General features: G+C 35.2%; 1 pseudogene; it reads right to left on the minus strand.

Annotated features, from left to right (window-relative positions):
- Nucleotides 1-6284, minus strand: part of LOC127109933 (pentatricopeptide repeat-containing protein At2g35030, mitochondrial-like) — a 50132-nt pseudogene extending 43848 nt beyond the window's left edge.

Raw genomic sequence — 6284 nt, forward strand, 5'->3', positions numbered from 1 at the left:
ATCTTGATGAATGAATGTTTGAGGATACTCACATAAGCTCATATATGCATGAAATAACTTCCCTTGATTTAATTTTATCATAGGTTGAGGTTGCTTCATGAGCAAGGCACAGTCAATGCATAGTTGAATTAGGGTTTCCTTGGGAAACAACCCTCAAGCCCTTTGGTTTATCTTGATCAAAATGACAAACTGAGATACTTGAGATACATATATGATGATTGAGAGCTTTGGGAATCATTGTCATGCTTGCTTTCATCTTCATCTGGCCATTTCCTTGAGCATAGGAGCCTTCTAGGAGCCTTGGATCTCATGATTGCTTAAGCTTCAAAACAAAACAAGTTAGTGACATATTTTTGTGCTTTTGGTTAGTAAAAAAAAAAATAATAAAAGCAATAATATACAATTCAAGCATGCTTGGTAGTCTCAAACCAAATCACACAAATCTCAACCCTAGGGTAAAGGAACCAAGATGTTATGATCCTTGAGGCAAATGCAATGAGCAATGATATGATGCCATGAGGGATCTTAGGGTCAAAATTAGGGTCTTACAAATGTCCCTACCTTCATCTCTAATTATCACTACTACAAATAATTTTTTTACCGTTGCACGCGAAAGAGATGTAACATCGGCTACCGAGGCAATGTAACGAATGGTGTCATGAAAAATGCATGTTTTACCTCCCAATTTAAAAAAAGCCAACGGGTGTGTGATAAGGTCATGAGTTTGAACCCTGGGGAGACCTTTTTTGAATTGTGAAATGATAAAAACACATGTCCCATCAGTTTTGTAATTTCATCGACGGATATACCATATTTTCACCTCGGTTATCTCATAAAACCAAGGGCATAAACAATTTTGAGTTTATTAAATATAATATGGATTGCTTATTTCAACAAACCCTATACTGAACATATAACTTCTAAAAATTGGTTAGGAAAATAATTATATGACCAATTATGTTATATTTGAATAATAACTTACATTAATTATAATTTTGAAGCATCCTGCAACTTATCATTCATATCACATTATTTTATCGTTAAAATATCTCTAATGTTTCAAGTTCTTTATTCAACACTTTATTTTCTACTAATTCATCTTGAAAACATAAATTTGATGCTTTGAAAAATGAACAAATATAAAAGAAACTTGAACGAAAACTAGAAGTATTTGAGAAATTTTAACAATAAAACAACGTGAGATAAATGATGAGTTGCAGAATGCTAGAGAACCATTAATCAGTGTAAGATAAGTTTCAGATATAACATAATTTTGTATATGATTATTTCCAAAATGAATTTACCACGTTATATGTTCAAAGAGGGGTTAGTGAAATAAATAGTTGACATTAGATATAATAAACTCAACTAGATGGAACAAGCAGATATCGACACAAAGAATCATAAAAAATATAATATCAATATCAATATCAACAATAAAAACAACAAGAAAACACCAATAACATCAAACACAATATCAAGAACAACAACGTCAATAAACAACAACAATATCAATAATAACAACATCAATAAACAACCTCTAGGGTTTAGGGTCTCAAAAACAAGAACAACAACGTCGAAAAAAACAACATAAATAACAACAACATAAACAACAACAAAAACTCTAGGGTTTTGGATCTCAACACCACCACCACAACAACAATAATAACAATAACAAAAACAATAACAACAATATGTGTCAAACCCCAAAACTTTTCCTTCCCTTTTAATCTTTTCACCCAAACTTTGTCTTGAGATTCATCTGCATTCATATGCATCATGCATTCATATTAACACCTTCTCATAAGCATCATAGATTAAAAGCTTGCGAGTAACAAATTTTGGTTTTATTTGACCTCGTAGGATTGCATCTTGACCTGTTATTCATGCAAACTCTAGTTCTTGGCTTTAAGGGATTATTTTGCATTGGGAGGTCATGGAACCCTAATTTCATCTTGGTTTGATTGAGTTGGATCATGTGGCTTGCAACCCTAGTTTTTTTTGGAGGGAAAGTTATATTTTTGAAATGTAAAATCATTTTTGCATTAAACTAAATAATCTCTAATTACATTCAAGTTTCATTTTACATTGTCCAATAAGAATATTTACAAAAATTGGAGATTTTGGCAAGGTAGGCTTTTTAGTCACCTGTTGACTTTATGGTCAACAATTGATCAAAGTCAACTCTTGACTCCTAAAAACCTTCTCTATTTTGGATCCCTCTTCTTTCCATCTTCACTCTCATGAGTTCCACTTGCCTTGGGTTAGCTAAAAAGATAAAAAAAACATGAGTGAGCCATTGATTCTAGTGAGATAAACATTTCAAGCTAAATTAACATTTCAATCCATTTCAAATTACCTTTTATTAACATTTAAATCCATCTCAAATTAATATTTAACACAAATTTCAAATTAAACTTCAAAAAGAATTCCATTTTTAAACCTGCAAAACCATTTAACAGTTTAAAACCAAGTTCCAATTAACATATAATTCACCTGCAAAAATTCAACTTCACAATTGACAACACTGCAGTATTTACAATTAATTGCTAACAAGATAAATTGATAAGAAATCCCCAAATCAATTGAACCTACCAACATGCTGCAGAACTCCAAACCAAAATCCAGATTTTCGATTGACTCAAACAGGTTATTCCTAACAATAGCTAACAAATATCCATTTTTCAATAACATAAATCCAGTTGATACTAACAGTGGGATTAACAGATGCGGAAATAGCTTAACAGAAATTCAAAGCAAATCAACTAATTGAATCATTCAAAATTGAGTTAACGGATTTGCTTACAGAAGATCAATGTTCAACTAACTTGAGTTGTGGATAACTAAAATTGTGAGATTTCTCTGTTAACTTTCGATCCTATAAATCCTCAACCCAATGCATTCATAAAAAAAATCCAAAAAATCCAAAATCACTCATTCACTCTTCAAATTTTAGAGATTCATGCTCCATTCTACTTTCAGTCTCTCTCGGAACCATCCTCATCATTCTTCAATCGTCATCATTATCATCATTTTCACACGCTCACCATATATTTGCAGCACCACCTTAATCCCGTCATCTGAATTCCATTCTCAACGCGAAGAAGAAGATATTGAAGAAGAATAGAATTGGAGAGGAAGAAGCGAATTGAACTCAGAAGGAGAGAATTCGTACATGTTCTTGCATCCCGCGTCAAGATTTCGGTAAGTTTCACACCTTTTATGCCAAGTTATTGAAACATAGAGGTGTACATAGAAATAACAAGGACTCTTATAAACCCTAGCACTGTAAAATATTCAATGGGAATACTTGCTTTCCAATGTAGGTTTGAGCTTCTGATCGGAAAATTAACAAGTGTACTATTTTGTCGATATAGTAATAAGAGGGATGTTTCCCAAAGATTGATCTCGAGGATTGTGCAGCAATATATGAGTAAACAGTCACTCAATTGAACAAAAGTAATAGTTTCGGTTTTGTAAAATTCACTGTAAGGAAAAATAAAACAAATAAATATTTTCACAAATTATAATGATATGCCAAGGGTGGTGTGTAAAAATCTCCTGTAATGACCCTTGAGTGTATATCTCCTTAATAATGAGAATTATTTCAATTGACGGATCTTAAGATTGTTTCCCCCTAAGACCTCAGAGGGAAACCTTTGGTATTCAATCTAACCCCTAAGTCCTTAGGTGATTATGATGAAACCAAGCATTTTAATTTAACAAGATTAAACCGGTAACCATAGGGTAATTCCTAGTCCTAGGTGGTATCTATTATGCTTTTATTGTATAAAAATCTTAACAATTGCAATCCTGCTAATCGTTAACCTTACAACAATCTTAATTTTTCTGATAAAGAAAGCATTACGCAAATCACACTGTGAAATTGATAACAAATAACATATATTAAGGAAAATCTAGCATCAAAGTCATTACATGATCAATTCAGGGACACCCCCTGGCATTGGGGGGTTTAATCTATCATATTATTCAAATCAGATACAAGATAAAATTGAGACATTACAAAAAGTTTGGAATTTCGTTGATCTTCAATCGCGTCCGCTATTGAAGGATCTCCGTTCTTCTTCGCTTTCCACTGCTTCAATCTTGATCCTCTCTAATTTTTGGTTGTGTAAAAAGTCCCTCTCTCCATATTCAAATCTCCTGTAAATAGTTCCTGATGACAATTTTTATCTAGCAAAAGTCCAATGCCCTACGGGATTAGTCGTGCCAAAAACAACACAAAACTGGAAAATCAAGTGTCCAAGCCAAGACTGGCCGTGTCAGGAAACACGACAGGTCGTGTTGGGCTTTTGGAGCAAAAGGCCTTGACACGCCCCTTCAAGGAGGCTGACATGGGCCGTGTCAGCTGACATGGGTCGTGTCAGCTGACACGGGCACCCTTGTCAACTCCTTGTTTTCCTCTTCCAAGTGCCTTCTCCTGACACGGCCCGTGTTGGGCAACACGGGTGGTCGTGTCAGGACTATTGTACTGTCCAATTTTCTTCTTCCGACGGGTCTGTAACATCCGATTTGCTTGTTTATCCCTCCGATACACTTGCTTACACCTGAAACCAATAGAACTACCACAAAGGAACATAAAATGGAGTATGATGATGCATATAACATGTAATCAACAAATGGAAACAACAATACAAAACATCTAAATTACTAAACAAAATAATAAAATAAGTGGACTACTGTGTTACCGACTTCGTACAAAGGTGCCAAATGAGTGTCAGAAAACAAGTAGAATTGGAGACTGATCACAACCCCAAACTTATCTCATTTCTTGTCCTCAAGTGATGCTCGAGACATCAGGACGGTTACCCCCAAATTTCGCATCCACAATGCCACTACGATCTTTCGCGATCTCCTTTCACTTTTCAATCACAGTTTTACTCTTTCCCGATTTACGACTTCAGCCACACTTTCACTTTGACACATATTTTGGTCTGTAGCTTTTCACACTCTCACCAAATCTCTCAGGATCAAAGTGTTTACACTCAAGAAAAATAGAGCATGCAAAGTCAACTCTTAGGTTTGAAATACAGATACCTTCATAACAAGAAACACATAACATACACTATTCGAGGACTTTTTCGGTTGTAGCAGGGCTAAGGTGTAAGGTGGGGAGTTAAAACAAAAAAAAGGAATGTTAGGGGTTCAGGCTCAAATTTCGTGTTGTTACCCTCGTAACTGTTGTTTAATCTAAAAATCGGGGGTATTTCTTTTGGACATCGTTCTTGTTGAGATTCATTGGCTCATATATTTTCTTTTATTGCTCTTTTGAGCATGATTTTTGCCAATCTTAATACTTCTAGATAAGTGCTTCATGATCTCTCTTTTTTTCTCTTTTCTTTTCTTTGAATTTTCTCATCTTTTTGCACTTATCTACAATTCATCGATGTCCCCAACATTTTGATGAAACCCCAAACTTAGGCTTTTCCGCAGCTTCGGGGTAAACACCACTTATCTAAGCAAGGTGTGGTAGTGTATGGGCTTATGGTTATATACACTAGTTACATAGAAAACAAAAGGAAATATGGCTCAAATTTGATGAACGAAGGGTAATAATGGCGGGTTGGCTGGAAAGGCTCAGGGTTTAAATGAAAAAGAAAAAATAATGCCTCAGTGTGTACAATGTGTTATGAAATTTCAGTATCTCTAATGCAAACCTAGAGAGACAGAGACATACCTGAACAACTCTCATGATGATAAGTGTTTGGTTTTTTGTAGTCCTCACCATGTTTTATCTAGCTTGCAGGCTTCCAAGATATCTCTCAGTGTGATATAACTTCGTCTTCGCTTCGGTTATAGAGTATCCCTAAGAAGTCCAATGACAAAGAGTCGCGTCTGATTGTTCGGGTCAGTAACATCAACTTTCGGGGGTTTCCAGAAGAGCAAGTAGAGGGGTGTGTCTTCCATCCAATCGCTCCAAGCTTCATCATTCATCCGACACAATTTTCCTTTATCTGTAACACATAAAGTACCATACAACTAATTAAAACAAAAATACTAAGAACAAAACAAACAACAAAAACAACAAATAATAACCCCCCCCCCCCCCACACACACACACTTGAACTAAACATTGTCCTCAATGTTTAATCCAAGATAGAGAGGGACTCACATCGGTTAACTATGGTGGCGGAAATTGCAACATCAGACGTTGCATCATCGCGTGCATCTTGTCCATCAGAGTCCTTTAATGGGCTTGCTCTACACCTTGGCGTGTTTTCTCTGCTCGAAGATCGCCAATTTCTGTTTGCATCCACGACCAT

This window comes from Lathyrus oleraceus, chromosome 1 (genome assembly GCF_024323335.1).
Source record: "Lathyrus oleraceus cultivar Zhongwan6 chromosome 1, CAAS_Psat_ZW6_1.0, whole genome shotgun sequence".
Taxonomy (NCBI): domain Eukaryota; kingdom Viridiplantae; phylum Streptophyta; class Magnoliopsida; order Fabales; family Fabaceae; genus Lathyrus; species Lathyrus oleraceus.